Source organism: Fukomys damarensis, unplaced genomic scaffold (genome assembly GCF_012274545.1).
Source record: "Fukomys damarensis isolate Sample0158 unplaced genomic scaffold, DMR_v1.0_HiC HiC_scaffold_16, whole genome shotgun sequence".
NCBI lineage: Eukaryota > Metazoa > Chordata > Mammalia > Rodentia > Bathyergidae > Fukomys > Fukomys damarensis.
Genome location: NW_022900928.1, coordinates 87,443,897 through 87,460,843, shown reverse-complemented (window position 1 = coordinate 87,460,843; position 16,947 = coordinate 87,443,897). Strand labels below are relative to the sequence as shown.

The following is a 16,947-nucleotide window of genomic DNA, read 5'->3' as shown; positions in this document are numbered from 1 at the left end:
GGGAGGTTGAGGTAGGAGGGTCACCATGAGTTCAAGGCCAGTCTGGGCTACACAGTGAGACCTTGTCTGAGGTTAAAAAAAAAAAAGACTGTCCCATCTCCAACATGTGTTCTTGACACTGCTGTAAAAAAAACCTGCCCCTCTCCTTAATGTCTAGTTTATTAATAGACAACTGATTCTTCTACTTCCCTTTGCACTGAATCTGTGTCATGTGCTATGCCTCTTAAGACCTGCAGGATTAAGGAAATACTTGAGAGTCTAGAGTGATAAGTCTTAGTTATACTATTATTGCTAATACTTATGCATATCAATTTTATATCTTGTTTTTTTCCTTTAGTCTTTCTACGTAGTCCAGGCCAGCCTTGAACCTGCTACTATATGTAGCTGAGGCTGGCCTTAAACTTGCAATCCTTCTCCCTCAGCCTCCTGAGTGTTGGGATCACAGGCATATGCCACCATGCCAGGCACCAGGCCTGTTTTTCATCTTCACAACAATGCTACACAGTAGAGAAATGGTGATGATCAGTTTCGTACATTCGTATCTGTGTCTGTGTGTATTTTTTTCACAGTGAAACTGAACATTTTTATTTTTGAGAAAGTGACAGAAAAGCTAGTTGACAAATTCTTAGGTGTTGGTGGTGAGGCCAAGCCTCATTCCAAACAAGAAGCCTGTGGAATGGAAGAGCTCGCTCTTACTTTCTATAATTCAGTTACTTTTGGAGTCTAACTTTGATTTAAATGTATTTCTGAGCCATTTCATTTTTAAGACCTCATTTGGAGGTCTTAAAAAATTAATTAAATCTTTCATCTTTGAAGTTTAATTCTTCCATTTCTGGCATATTATCCATGGGTTGTGAGAAAAATTGCTGATCAGCTGGGTAATTTGCACCTAAAATAAAGGTGCAGGAAAGTTCAAATTAGCTGTTGGAATATTAGTTCCTTGGTGCTTTTGGCTAAGACTGGAATTTTCAGAGCTTTCCTCTATTTGCACTGAACCTTTTGTGGGAGCTTTGCAGGGAGAGGGAATTGGGCTGTGTCCTGTGGAAGCCACCTAGTAACCAGCCATCACCAGGGGTCTCCTCACTAAACTCCATCCCTAGCCTTTTTAAATTTATTTTGCAACAGGGTTTCCCTACATCACTAAGTTATTTAGGCTCTTCTTGAACTTGTAATCATCCTACTTCAGCCTCCCAGACTGCTGGGAGGAGAGGCATGGGTCACCACACATTTTAAGATAAAGTCCATTAAAGCAGTGAGTTGTGAATGCTCGGTCAGTACCATTCCACAGATCACATTCAGGCTCTTAGCCTCCTCCTAGGGCCCTGGGCTCCACTGGGATGGAATCGAATGAGAAGTGGGTAAAGGAATGTGTGACAGTTTACATCAAAGTCCCCCAAAGCCTTGGGTGCTTGAAAGGTGTCCAATTGCCAGGTTTGGGGCAATAAATCCTGTTAGACAAATGAAGACTCAAGAGACAGAGGATATCTTTTCAGGGGGCTAGAGGTCTTCACCAGAATGGAGTGAAGCCCAGAACTGACCCAAATCCCCAGATTTTTTTGAGGAAAGAGAAAGGCATAGAGTTTTGCAGAGCATAGATGTTTGTTTTAGGTAACAAGGCAGGCTGATTGTCCCCTCGGGAGCTCCCTTGTTTTCTGAGTAAGGTCCGTCTCTGCTCCAATGTCCTCAAGACATTTAACTTCTCAGAATTAGTATTCTTCAGGCTCCTGAGTCAACCTGACTCAGGGACATGGACCTCTGGGTGTTGGGGCAACTCCATATTGTGCCATGGAGGGGATGGCTGAATGTGCCAGTGGGAGGTAAGGCCTGGGCAAAAGAGACAGTCACTGAGCATGGCCTGCAGGCAGCATCTCCTCCCTCTGCTCCTGTCCCCATGCCACAAGCAGCTCTCTTCTGCCATGCCTCCTTGCTTTGGAGCCTACTGAACATGGCCTGAAACGAGCATCAAAATAAACCTCTCTTTCTTCAAGTTGCGGGAGTCAGGTATCGAGTCCCGGCAATGAGGAAAGTGACTAAGACAGACTTCATGCTGCATCTGACAGACACTGACTCCTGCCCAAGCCCTCACTACATGCGGGGCTGCTCCTGGGCTTCAGGATGCTGCAGTACAGAGATGACAAGGCTCATTTCTTTTTTTCTTTTGTTTCTTTGGTGGTGCTGGGGCTTACATCTGGGCAAACACCTGGCCATGGAGCTATCCCCAGCCCGAGAAGGTCTCCTCTGATTTCCCGTTGCCTGCTGACCTGGGGGAAGTGCTCAGCAGGGTGGTTCCCGAATGGCTTTGGTCTTGACCTTGCAGATCACTGCATCCTCCCACCAGAGCATATGCCTGACAGGAGGGGCATTAAGGTTTATATCGGGTGTCCCCCAAAGCCTCACACTCTCATAGGTGGGGCTTTGGGGAGGTGATTGGATTACTGGGGCTCATAGCTGATTGTGGTTAAAAGGTGGAAGGGTTTACAGTGTCCCTTCCCAGGCTCTTCACTTCTCTTTCTGCTTCCTGACCATCATGCTGTGAGCAGCTTTACTCTGCCTGGCCCTTCTGCCCATTCATCTTGCCTTGGAGCCTGCTGACTCTAGACTGAAACATGAGCCAAAATAAACCTCTTCTCCTCTAGCTGTGGGTGTTGGGTATGTGACCCAGCGACAAGGCCAGTGACTGAGAGAAGGAGTCTCCCAGGGCAGTGTTTAGGTGCGAAGGTGCCTGCAATCCTGTGGAGTCCTGTATTCTGCCTACCTGGGTGCTTGCTCTGAGTGATGTGGGATGGGGCAAGGGTCTCCATGGTCCTGTGTGTTACCAAGACTTGGGCTGTCTGGCAGCACAGCAGCCTCCCACCCTGGCCACAGCACCTGGGGGGTGCATAGTGTGGTGGGAAAAGCTGAGACGTGGCCTCTGGGAGCTGGTTTTACATCCTTTCCATGAGTGATTAGTCATTTATTGCTACGCCAAACTTAATGGCTTAGAACTATAGACAAAGTCCTCTCTTTGACTGAATTTTACCCAGGCTCCTTTGACCTCTGCCTCAGGCCTCAACCTTGCCTCTGAGAACTGTGAAATTTGGTCACAATATCATCCACCCTTCACACTGAGAAACTTGAGAAACACGAGAAACACTAGCTGGATTCTTCACTCTTGGGAGCTGAGGCAGGAGGACTGCAAGTTTAAGCCCAGCCTGGGGAATGTAGTAACTTAGCAAGACCATGCCTCAAATGAATGATTATAGGCATGGTGGTGCACATCTGTAATCCCAACACTTGGGAAGCAGAATCAGGAGGATTACTGTGAGTTTAAGGCCAGTTTGGACTATACAGTTCGTTCAAGGTTAGCCTGAATTACATAAAAAAAAAAAAAAGAGGAAAGAAAAAAAGAAAGAAGTAGGCGGTGGGAGTGGGAATGTAGCTCAGTGCTCTCTCCTTCTGGTTTGATCCAAGTACCATGAAAACAAACAGAAGCTTGGCAGGCTGCCTCTGCACAGTGCAGAGTGGAGCCCTGTGGACCCGTTCTCTCCCAGCTGCAGTCCTCTGAACAACGCTCTGCCACCTGTAGCAGGCCTAGCTCTACTGCTCTTTGTTTTGTTTTATTATTTATTTTTCTCACTTGATCTCCAAAAAATATTAGCTCCACTTTATCTGTCTATCTATTTACAACCCGGGATGAACTTAGGACCTTGTGCTTGCACGAGGCAGGCGCGCGGTGCTACTGAGCTAAATCCCAGGCCCCTGAATTATCCTACTCTTACAAAATAAATAAATAAATAAAGTGGAGCTAGGGCAAGCACAGGTCCTGAGTTCTATTCCTGGTACCAGAGGGAAAAAAAAGTAGGATAATTTACTGGGGAATAGGAATAGCTCCTGAGAGACAGTAGGGGTCCTGAATAGGCTACCTATTATTATTATTATTTTATTTGTTTGTTTATTTATTTTTGTTCTTTGGGAGAAGGGTCTCTATGCAGTTCAGGCTAGCCTTGAACACACTATCCTCCTGCCTTAGCCTCCAGAGTGCTGGGATTACAGGCATGTGCCACCACACCCAGCTCGAATGTCTTCTATGATAGAAGCCAGGGAGTCTGACACTGTCACTTGGGCGGTGTCCTCAGGAGTGTAGGCTGCTGTAAGGCAGTGTCACTGGGGTCACCTTGGAGATTGCACTCTGAGTCTCTGGGGTAGCCTGTGCCCCCTCCCCCGCATTTGTGCCTCCCTGCCCCGACCTCCATCTGTTAAAGGGGAGCTGCAGCCCAGCCAAGGCTTAAGCCTTGGCGAGCGCAGAGAGAGCCTCAGGCCCTCCCGCCCCGGCAAAAAATGCCTTGCTGGGCAGGGAAGGGGCGCGGCAGCTGCCAGGAGCCCACTCCTTCTCCCTCACTTTCCAGGTCAGGGGCCGGGTGAGGACACAGACAGGTGGCTCCCGACACAAAGGCATGGAGGAGGAGATGGCAACGTGGCGGCAGGACTTGGCCGCTGGCCAGGAGGGCTGGGCGTTCTCCTCCTTCTCCTCCTTCAAGAGCCCAAGCCCAGCGAGCCCAGGACCTGCTCGGCAGTGCTGCCCACCTGGCCTCCGCTTGGCCCTGAGCTGTCTTGCTGCTCCGACCTCTCCACCCCGCGCGCTCTAGGGGAGGACGCGAGGGGTGGGGGTGAATTTCGCCACTTGGCTGCAGCCCAGCTCCTCCGAACTGGAGGCTGAGACAGACTGGGCTCCTTCCTACCCTCCCGCCTTCACCTCTGCCTTCACCTCTGGTCTTCCCCAGCACATTTCATTTTCCCTTTCTGTTTTTAAATTTTATTATTAGTTTTTGTATTGGGGATAGAACCCAGGGCCTTCTACCCAGCTGCATGCCCTGCCTTTTTAAATTTTGAGACAGGGCTTTGCTAAGTCATTGAAACTGCCCAGGTTGAGCTCTGAACTTGTGACCTTCCTGCCTCAGCATCTCTCAGGGCTTGGATTACAGGTGTGCACCACCATGCCTGGATTCAATAAACTTCATTTTGCACAAATCTTCTGACTTACAGTGGGTAGGTGGTTCCTGACTATGTTCTACCTTCCCCAGAATGAGTGCAGAGAAGCTGCCTTGGAGTTGCTGTTATGCAAGATTAAAACAACTGGAACTCCAAATCCCTGCCAAGTGAATCCCCTTTTTATTCTCTCCTGCCCCACATATTACTACAGCGCAAGGAGCAGCAAAGCCTTGAAACCGCGGTCCCACACTTGGAGGGATTCCTACAGAAGATTTTAAGTGTCTTCTCTGTTTTTTCCTGTCTGGTGAGAACACACCTTTAATACTTGAGGGTCAGTGATTGGAAACTCAGCTCTTCCTGTCTAACAGCTGTCAATACACTTCCGGTCAGACCCCAAAGCCCTGGAGGCACAGGAGCAGGAAAAGATAAGGGGGCTCTGTGCTCATCTCCCTGCTGCAGGCCCAGCCGCTCCTAATCCACTTCACTCACACCCCCAGCTCCTCTGCTCGCTCCAAGTCCCTTTTTATTCAGCTGGGATGAGATCCCCGGGGGGAGGCCGAGCCTGGGCCAGCACAAAGCTCCTTTATGCCTGGCTGCGCTCCCCTGGCCCCAGCTGCCTGGGCTCAGCTTTTCTTAGTGTTTTCCTGCCAGCTGACTTAGTTATTACAGTGAGGACGTGAGGCGGAGGGAGGGCTCCAGAGACGGAGACTGGCCCTGCTGGGACAGCAGCAGCAGCAGGCTGGGTCACTTTCCAGCTGTCAGGCCTGGGACCTGCCTTCTGGGGCCCCCTTCCTATTCTGGCAGGGGGCAGAGGCTGGCTTCCCTGGCCAGGTCCTGTCCCCACCAGCTCAGGATGTTTCTAACAGCCTAGTGATGATAATCCCAGCCTGAGGCAGGCTGAGGCAGGAGGATCGCTGCTGTGCATTCAAGGTCAGCCTGGACTTAATAGTGAGACCCTGTTTCAATCAGTCAATCAGGACCCATTTAAACACGGAAACATTTCCCATGAAAGGCAAAGGGTTAGCGCTGAAGTAGATGAAGGTCCAGCTGCCCATTTGAGGGACCCAGGGGACTTCTTATCCCTGGAGGTCATGAAGCTGGCCAGTGGCTCCCCACCCTGGCTGGCCCCGGTCCCCAGCTGGGAGGCCCATGGCTGCACAGATTTGACGTCTCCTTTACCCTGTTATGGGGTGACCAGAAGTCCATGTGTGGACATGAAACATCTGCTTCGAGTTTTTAAATCAATTTGATTTTTTGTTGTTGTTGTTACAGGGAACTTGGGACCTTGCACTTACGAGTCAGGCGGCAGAACCACTGAGCTATCCTTGGCCCGTTAAAACATTTTGAATAAAACGCTTTCAGTTTGTGTCTGAATCCTTGGAGTTTCGTTTTTTGAGGTCCTACATTTCAGGGGAGAGTGTGAAAGGGAACAGGGAGGACAGAGAGCAGGCAGGAGAAGGAAGCCGGCCTGGCTTCACCATGGTCCCCTCCTCTGAGCTGAGTACTGTGTGCAATGACTGTCCCAGTGGGCAGGTGACATGTCAAGGTGTGGGTGGCAGCAATGCACTTTCAGGGACCATGCCACTCGGAAAGCCCACCCTCCTACCTCCACCCCCTGTGCCGCTCTGTGATTAGAACCCACAGAACTGGATTCATCCAGGTTTGGAAGCTGCTGCAGGTGAGGCTGAGAGCATGGTACCATCCTGTGTATTAAAATATTAAATGTGGCTCTATAGGTCATTAAATCCCTCCACCCCTCAAAGTCTATCTGTTCTGACACCTTCTCAAGAGCACGGACCTTCTGGAACTTCCTAAAATCCAGCTGCTAGCTGGGTGAAGTGGAACAAGCCTATAATCCTAGCGCTCTGGAAGGCTGAGACGGGAAGATTGCACATGAGAGCCTAGTCTGGGAAATCAGTGAGTTAGACCCTGCCTCAGAACACAAAACAAAACAAAACAAAACCTGGACTGGGAATGGAGCTCAATGTGAAGGCCCCAGGTTCAGTCCCCAGTACCTCCCACTCCCCAAACCAGTCCCTGAATGGCTAAGTCTGGTGTGGCAGGGTGTGCAGGGCCCTGTCTTGGGTTCTAGAGCCTGAAGTTAACGTTGTTACCCTGTTAACCAGGGATGTAATGTGTGCTGGCGGAGCTACTTGGAGGGAGCTCTACCACGGCAGTGCTGAGGGTCTGATTCACCGAATCTGAGAGCGGGGGTGGGGCTGTGGCATTAAACTGTTCCTAGACATCGAAATCTGATTTATTAACGTTGGCAATGGTTACGGGCCATCCTGCCAACAAAGTTTCTGAAATTGAAATCATATGAAACTTCCCTAGTTTCTGCTGGTGCCACATAAGCCCTTTCCTTTCTAAAGCAGCAAATTCACTTAAGAATAATTAAGAAAAGATTGATGGGATTTTGGAATTGTAATGAAAAATATGATCTCATTAGTGAGTCATGAGTCAGGGCCAGGCCCTCTGTCAGATGTGTGCACTCTGCGTAATGAGAAGAGGCCTATGCGGGAGAGCTAATAATGGCATGGATTAAAAAATTAAAACAGTTTCCCTCTATCTTTTTTGGGCTGTGCTCAAATTCTTCCCCTTGCAAAGATTCAGGAAGAGATCTCTTTCCAAAGAAGCCTACCAAATGTAACTAAGTCACCAGAAAAGAAAATGGTGGCAGCCACCAGATATGATAGCACACGCCTGTAACCCCAGCACCCCGGAGGCTGAGGCAGGAGGTTTGCAGCAAGTTCGAGACCAGCCCAGGCTACACAGTGAGTTCAAGGCCAGCCCGGACTACACAGTGAGACCCTGTCTCCAAAAACAAAAACAAAAACAACAGAAAACCAAGGTGGTGAAGAGAACTGAAAGAACCAAATAAAAATGTCCTTCCTCTGAGTCCACAATGACTTCTCACTCAGTTGCTAGTTCAAGCTGAGGAATGCTGTCATCCCCAGACTTCAAGATGGCACAGACACACCCCAGGTGAGTGGACTTTGGAAAGAGCCACAAGATGAATCGTGCAGTTTCCATATACTCTCTGATCTGAACCACAGAATGAATAAAGCAGAGATTCACAGGGAGTTCAGAGTGGGACAGATGGAACTGCAGCTTCACTCTGCCACTCTGGTCCAGGTAGCCCTGGACCCACTTAATTTGTCTACACCATGATTTACTCATTGATGGGCTGGGGGTGGAGCTCAGGGTAGAGCATTTGTCCAGGGTGTACGAAGCCCTTGGTTCAACCCCCAGAAAGGGTCTCACTGTGCAGCCCAGGCTGGCCTTGAAATCAGGGCAACCCTCCCGGGATGCTTTGTTCTTTGCTGTGGAAAAATAAGAGACAGACAGAGAAGAGGTGGGGGGAATGTAAAAAGAACTGAGATGTGTTCTGTTCTTGTGCCAACTCCCCACAGTGCATGCAATCACTAGGAACTGCACACATGGACTAAAAAAGATTTTAAAAATGAAAAAAATTCATTATCAGGAAAAAAAAATAAGGTACAGATAGGAACATTCACTAGGTCATTACTGAGTCAAAAACTGTACTGGTCATTTGACACTCCTTGCTGAATTTGTCACCTTCTACAGTGTTTCTAGGGGGTTAATTTTATATTACTCCCATTTTCAGGTTAGAAAATAAAACCCAACATGCTACCCCTATAGCTACACTTTTTGAATGGATGGAAAAGCTGGAATTCACACTTCTCTTCCCTGGCTTTAAACGAGTTCTCACTCACTTTCTTTGTTAACAGTACTGGGGATTGAGCCCAGGTTCTCCCACTTGGAACTACACCTCAGTCCTTTTTATATTTTACAATTTTTATTTTATTTTATATTTTTGTTTTTGAGATAGAGTCCTACTATGTAGCCCAGGCTGGCCTTGAACTCAGCAATTCTCCCGTCTCGGCCTCCTGAGAGTTGGGATCAGAGGTATGGGCCACTATGCCCAGCCTTTTTTATTTTTTTTAAATTTTTATTTGCATTTATTTTATGGTTAATTTATTCCTGTGCCATAAGCTTTTGTTTCTTCAGTTTCTTCTTGGATATCTTTTTCTTTTGTGCAACTTCCTCCTCTGGTTTAGGAACAATTTGTTCCTTTTCAGCAAGGATCATCTCAATGTGGCAGGGGGAGCTCATGTATAGGTTAATCCGGCCATGAGCTCTGTAAGTACGGGGGGGGGCGCATTTTGGGTGATTTGTTCACCTGGATGTGTTCAATGACCAGAGAATCTACATCTAAACGCTTAAGCTCAGCATTACTCTCCGCATTTTTAAGCATGTGCAGCAAAACTCAGCACTCCTTTTGGGCCATCGGCCCTGTGGCCAGCCTCACCTACCAACTCCACCACTGTAACGCCGGAATGGCACACATTGCTTCTTTAAAGTTACGTCCTTCAGATACTTGGTGGCCTTTCAGATATGCAGACCCTTGATGGCCTGGGCAGTTTCATGGTGTTCTTAAAGTGAACACGAAGATTTGAGCCTCTTGATTTGCATGATTTTGTGGGGTTTTCTGGGTCAAGAGAGTAGAGAACCATTTTCACAGGTCACCTCTGGCTGCTTACAGGAAGAGGAAGAGCGGTGGCTTCTCCCTTTTTACATTTTGAAACAGCATCTCACTAAATGGCCTTCACCACGTGATCCTCCTGCTCAGCCTCCTGTGTAGCTGGAATTAAAGGAGTGTACCAGCATACTGGGCCATGAATTCAGGTTGGTTTTTTTCTTGTCTTTTCCTTTTTAGTATATGTTATGGTTTGTGTCTAGATGTCCCCCCTTCAAAGCCTCATAGGTGGAGCTTTTCAGAGGTGGCTGGATCTAGAGTATGTGATGCTGGGATCAAGGGTGTGTGATTACTAAATCAGTCCATTGATTAGTTTGGCATAGTTCTGGGAGTGGATAATGGGAAGGCCCTGGATGCTACTGCTACCAGCCCTACAGGCAAGTAGCCTGGACAGAATATAAGGGACAGAAAGAGGGCTACTGGGGTCACTTGTCATTGCTTGCTGCTGCTTGCTACTTCACTGCTTTGTTGCCTTTTGCCTACCACAAACTGTTTCTCCTCTGTGGTGCCCCTCTGACCTGCCACTCTTCTTTGGTGCCATCAGACTATGAATTGAAACCTCTACAAACTGTGAGCCAATTAAACCTTTCTTCCTTTAACTTTGGGTGTCAGGCATTTTATCTCAGCAATGGGAAAAGTAACTAAGACAGAATTTGGTACCAGGAGTGAGGTAACCCTAACCTTCATCCTGAAGGTTTGGACCATTTGTCATTCTGCCTAGATTGGGTTGTTGTAGTTTCCCACTGACTTTAATAACAGGGAATGGTAATACTAAGAGGTACCCTAAGGGATCTCCTGCACTACAAGTATATTCTTCCTTTTCTCCATTGTGAAGTAATAGTCCAATTTCCCCTTTATCGTCTAGGTCAAACACCCCTGCCAACACTGTGACTCCCTTTTTAGCTTGTTTCCTCAGAGACATGACGAGACCAAAATGACCAAGGGGGAGCATTAGCTTCCAGTTCAATGGTTTCATTGCTGCGTTTCCTGGTACAAGCTTTCCCCCACCTGGAACTAAGACTTCTAAACCAGTGGAGCATAAGGTTGTTGGAACAGGAAGCAAACATTTTGCTAATAGATCACTGGAGGTAATGGTGGGTGGTGCCATTCCCACTTCCAACCCTTGATTCCCATGAATCCTGGCCATAGGAGGGAGACACAGTACCAGTGGATGCTGGTGCCAGTATAGTGAGTGCTGGTTCAAAACATATACAGCTTTTTAGGGTCGGGGATTTAGTTCAGTGGCGTAGCACCTCCCTGGCAAGCACAAGGTCCTGAGTTCAATCCCTGGTACCAAACTAAACCAACCAAACAAACAAAAAACAAAAAACAAAGCAAAGCATACATAGTCTTTGGAAGAACCTTGCCCCAGCCTGGCAAGCTATTGCCATATAAGTGGTGCTGAACTGTGTCTACAAAAGACCATTCCTTTCTATCAACCCAGCTGCTTCTGGATGGTAAGGAACACAGTAAGACCAGTGCATTCCATGAGCATGAGCCCATTGTCTCACTTCTTTGGCTGTAAATGTGCTTCTTTATGAGTGGCAATGCTGTGTGGAATTCCACGACAGTGGCTAAGGCATTCTGTGAGTTCACAGATGGTAGTTTTGGCAGAGGCATTACATGCAGGGAAGGCAAATCCATATCCAGAATACATTTCTATGCCAGTGAGGACAAAGTTTAGTCCCTTCCATGACGGAAGTGGTCCAATATAATCCACCTGCCACCAAGTTGCAGGTTGGTCACCCCAGGAAGTGGTGTCATATGGAGACTCAGTGTTGGTCTCAGCTGCTGGCATATTGGGCATTCACCAGTGGCGGTAGCCAGATCAGCCTTAATGAGTGGGAGTCCATGTTGCTGAGCCCATGCAAAGGGGCTGTAATGCTCCAGCTGTCCACTTGCAGGTGGTGCCTGCCTAACAAGTAGAACCGTAAACCAGGCCCTAGCCTTCTCTTCTGGTCAGCTGATGGATCATATGGTACACTCCATGAGGCCAGAGGTGCATGCTGGGAAACAGAAGGACACATAGTAGGGGTAGGAGCCATGGGCATCTGGGCAACTTCTTCATGTAACTTACTTGTGCCCTCTGGATCTGCTCTGGCTCAATCATGTGTATACCATTTCCACTTAATGGTGGACTGTTGCTGTGCACTTCAAACCTTATGACTCAGAGGATCAGATATACCCAGCTCATGACGGGCAACTCAGGTCACATGGTGACCTGTCATCCTATGGTCAAGCAAGCAGTTTCCACTAAGGACCAGTAGCAGGATGAGAGCTGTTTTTCAAAGGGAGAGTAGTTTGTCTACAGATGATGGCACAGACTTGCTCCAAAATCTTTAAGGTCTCCACTGAGATTCACTTATGGGGCTGCCAGAAACTCCCAATGGCACCCCCGCCTGCCTCTGCCACTGCAATTACATCGGATCTTCTGCATCATATGGCCCCAGTGCTTACTTCTTTCATTGCTGAGACAGTATATGCTTGTGATACATAATAACTACGGTCATTTTGGGGAGCTGCTTCTTATACATAACCACATCTTAATCATTTTTATTTCCTCTTTCCCTCCCCGCTCTCCCAGTACTCCAAACTCCCAACTTTCATAGACTGTTTTCTAAACTGGAAGACATGGTCAAAACTGTAATCTGAATTATTAAATATTATCACAGAAGTTAGGAACTGGGAAAAATACTGCTGGACATAAGGCAAATTTGTGGCTTCTAAATTATGTCACACTATCTCTTATTTACTTGGACTGGGCAGTTGTGAAGTCAGGAAAACTGGAGCAAGCGACGGGTTGGGGAAGGGCCCGAGGCTTCTGTAGACCCAGTCAGTGCTCTCAGGATTGCACCAATTACCTGCCTGCAGCTTTCACCAGGATCAGGCCAGAAGTTTGTTAAGGATCCTCCATTCATCCTCCAGCAAAACAAATCTTCCACGCCTCTGGAGAGTGGATTGCTGGGGAGAGAGACCAGGTCTTTGGGGCTTTCAAAGAACTTAATGGGGAGCCAAAAATACATTCCATAATATGAAAGGGAAATTCTTGGGGGAACTGATGGTTAGAATGATGACACTAAAGTTAAAAATCCCTTAGACATTTGACTATTTCCGTTCTTGGAGCTAATCATAATAAACATATATTTGTTTATAAATTTTTTTCTTAGTACATATTTGCAGTACATAATGATTGCATTCATCATGGCACAGGTAATCACATATCTTAATTCTTTTTACTTTGCCTTTATTTTATGTATTTATTTTGGGTTTTTGAGATAGAATCTCACTATGTATTCCAGGCTGGCCCTGATCTCATGGCAACCGTCCTGCCTCAGGCTCCTGAGTGCTGGTATTATAGGCTTGAACCCTCTCCATCCATCCTCCCTCCACTCCCAAGGGGGCAGCAATATGAGTGGGCTCTCCAGCTGGTCTACAGGGTGCTGATCCAGGAGCAGAAAAGGTGTTCAGGTGTTCAGGATGGTGAGTAGGAGAAATGGGAAGTGTTACTAGGCCAAAATTTCAAGGTCTAGCCAGGTGTGGAGTGCAGTGACCAGAGAGAGGAGCTGCATTAGGATCCCGAGGTGGCAGAGGTGTGGGCCAGGGTGTCTTGAACATGAGCGGTCTAGGACATGTGTCCCTGCTGTCTGTCAGGTCACCCATCCAGGGCCAGGACAGAATGAAAACCATTCACAAGGGTCTGAAGCCAAGAACTGCTGCCCATTCCAGATTGCTGCCCCTGGGACTTGGCTCTGTGCTGGCTTCAGAGGTTCTGGAGCTAAAGGAGTTTGGGAAACATTGAGAAGGAGCCAGGGGAGACTGTGACTGTCATGACACCACTGGCCCAGGTCCTCAGGATGCATCACCATGGAGATGTGATTTTGGGGAGGTGTCAGTTACCTGATTTACACTTTGGGTTAAAGTACTAAAGGTCTTTTTCCAAATAGAAGCATTTTGCAGGGTGGGAGTGGGAAAGAAGATGCAAAGCTGTTCGAGCGTGTCTCCTGGGATATCTCGACTGGAATTAGCATATTAGAGTTCAGCGGGGCATGGTGGTGCACGCCTGTGATCCCAGCATCTGGGACACTGAGGCAGGAGGATTGAAAAGCCCAGCCTGGGCAACCCAGTGACTTACTGAAACCTGTCTCAAAAAAAAAAAAAAAAAAAAAAAAAAAAAAAAAAAAAAAAAAAAAAAAAAAAAAAAAAAAAAAAAAAACCAGAAAGGGCTGAGGAGGAAGCTCACTGTAATGCCTGGGTTTAAGCCCCAGGTGCCCTCTGAAAGCCAGTATTATAGCTCTATCAAAATAGTCTTCCAGCAAATGTGATTGGAGTCTCTTTCTTGAGACAGCACCCATTTCAGGATAAGGTTAGAATGCTCAGTTACCACATGCTGGAATGGGGCTGGTGCTCAAGCACTCAGAGTCTCCTTGATTGATCAGCATCTGGTCCAGCAGGTTCAGCTGCTGGGAACCCAAGACAAGAATGGGAGGATGCAGAAATTCCTGAACTTGGGAAACTGAGCTGAACACAACCAGTGCCCACCAGGGCCCAAGTGTCCTCAGCTGGGCAGGCGACCACCTGGGACAGCGACAGAGGCTGGCTGGGCACCGGAGGTGGAGGGGGACCATGGCCCCACAAAGGGAGGGTGACTTCCCCACCAAGGGCCCTGGCAGCCCAGCACAGGATCAGGCTGCATCCTCCTGTTTACCAGCTAAGAGCAGCCCTGGGAAGTAGGGGCTCTGGGCCACGGTGACCATGGGGACACAGTGACGGTTTATTTATATTGTGCTCCCCAAGGACTCACTGCAGGGGGTTGGTGCTCAGACCCTGAGGAGGGGAAGAGAAACTCAGGGGAGATGAGTGTGGGGACCCTGAGGGTGGGGCCGGCTCAGTTTTTAACCTTTTCTCCCCCACAGAGGCCCTGGTGCTTTTCTGCCCCATCGGCTGCTAATTTGTGGGTTCTAAACCAGTCACCCCATTTGGCATGCCACAGGCACAGCTTTCAAAAGTGCTTCCCAGGACAGGCTTTCTGGAAATCCACCCCTGGAGATGGTGTCCATGTGGTGTAAGAAATCCCAGACTCTGCGAGGCCAAGGCAGGAGGGTCACAAGTTCAAGCCCAGAGATACAATTTAGTGACTTCCTGAGGTCCTGTCTTAAAATAAAAAATAAAAATAAAAAAGGACAGCTCAGTTCAAAGACCCTGGCTTCAATCCCCAGTACTGAAGGGGTAAAAAGTGCTAGCTATCATAGCTGGGTCCCTGAATGACAGACAGGGTGGGTTGCTGAGTACCAGCACCCTGCCCAGGAGGGACAGTGGTCATCCTGACTGAGATGGGCACAGAATGGCACCCAGTGCCGGCGTCACCACAGTCCTCCTGCTCAGCCTGCCACTGGGCCTGCACATCAGGACCTGACTGGCTTATGTGGTTTCTGCTCCAGGCGAAGACTGAAATCACTGCATTTCTGCAGGTAAAGGAAGGAGGCACTGGAAGATCAAGGAGAAAGACGTGAACTGTGAGAGTGCAGGGGGACATGGGGACCAAAGTACAGGGCCGAGAGCAGCACCAGTGCCCCCTCTGGGGCTGGGGAGACATTTGGGACCAGCAGGGCTAGAAGGTCCTGTCTGGAAGGAGGCTGCTCCCACCGGAGGACAGGGAGAGCGACCCTGCTCATGCGCACTGCTTCTGCTGGGGTCACTCCCTTCCCACCAGCAAGGTGCCCCTTCTCAGAGCAGGCCTCAGTTTACTTTCTGTCAGTGCTGACCCCTTGGAATACCAGCGGTTGGATTTCTCCTACACCATTGCTTTCCTGATAGTTTTTTCTTTCTTTCTTTCTTGAAACCAGGGCCTTTCCATGGTCCCTAACCCTTTGTATTTATTTATTTATTTATTTTTGGTACCAGGGATTGAACTCGGGTCCTCGTGCTTGCGAGTTGGGCGGTGGAACCACTGAGCTAAATCCCTGGTTCCTTTGTATTTATTTTGAGACAGGACAGGTCTCACTAAGTCACTGGTTGCCCAGGCTGGGCTTGAAGCTGAAATCCTCCTGCCTCAGTCTCCTAGAGTGCTGGGATGACAGGTGTGCGCCACCTTGCCTGGCTTGAATTATTTTTTGAAAATGTTTATTCTCGAATTATGTTTTTAAAAGATTTTCTCACACTGTTTTAAGTTCACAGCAAAATTGGGAAGAAGCTACTAAGGTTCCCCTACAACCGCAGCCTCCCCATATTCAACCCCCACAAAAGTGATAGATACATCGTCACCTCAATGGACCGACACAGACATGTCTCTGTCCCCCAAAGTCCACTTTCTCAAACAAATGAGCAGCTAAACAGAGGCTTACTTTCAAAGACACTCAGAGATGGTATAATAGAGTTGCTGTGAAACACAGAAGTTTTAGCTGGCATGGTGGTGTACACCAGCAATCCCAGCACTCAGGAGGCTGAGGCAAGAGGATCACTGCTAGTTTGAGGCCAGCCTGGGTTATACAGCAAGACCTTTTCTCAACAAACAATCAAAAGGTGGGTGTGGTGGCACACACCTGTGATTCCAGCACTCTGGGAGGCTGAGGCAGGAAGATCAAAAGTCCCAGCCCAGCCTGGGCAACTTAGAGAGACTCTGCCTCAAAATAAAAAGTGAAAAAGGGCTGGGGGTATAGCTCAGTGCTGGTTTGATTCTCAGTATTGGAAAAACAAATTTAGAAAACAATATACGTCTCTGGCAATAGAGATTAGTTCAATGAAGCAGAACACATTCCTCAAGCAGGATACCAGGCAGTTAGGAGAAAGATGAGCAAAATATTTTATTTGTTTGTTTATTTTAAAATAAGGTTTTGTGCTGGGCATGGTGGTGCACGCATGTAATCCCAGTACTCAGGAGGCTGAGGCAGGAGGATCACTGTGAGTTCAAGACCAGCCTGGGCTACATAGTGAGTTCCAAGTCAGTCTCAACTTCATAGTGAGACCCTATCTCAAAAAATCAAAAAGAACAATAAATAAATAAATAAATAAATAAATAAATAAATAAATAAATAAAATAAGGTTTTGCTATGTAGTCCAAGATTATCTGGGGCTCAAATTCCACCTGCCTCAGCCTCCTGAATGCCAGGATTACAGGCATGCATCAGCATGCCCCACCAAAATAAATTTTATTAAACAGCAATATGCTTGTGATGTAAGCAAAAAAAAAAAAAGAAAAAAGAAAGAAAGAAATGAAACCAGATTTCAGTATCAGAATAAACCACTATTTATTTATTTAGGATTTTTTGAAACAGGGTCTCCCTATATAGTTCAGGCTGGGCTTGAACTCATGGCAATCCTCCTGCCTCAGCCTCCATGATGCTGGATGTACAGCCCTATTTTCTTGTTTTGTAACTACAAAAACTATTTATTTTATTTTATTGCTATTTATTTATAAAAAT

The 16,947-nt window shown here is 47.7% G+C and overlaps 2 pseudogenes; both read right to left on the bottom strand.

Moving 5' to 3' along the window:
• Positions 1–8,967: 8,967 nt before the first annotated feature.
• Positions 8,968–9,708, bottom strand: LOC104874396 (annotated as a pseudogene).
• A 948-nt stretch (positions 9,709–10,656) lies between these two features.
• On the bottom strand, positions 10,657–11,757 carry LOC117286269 (annotated as a pseudogene).
• Positions 11,758–16,947: the final 5,190 nt, after the last annotated feature.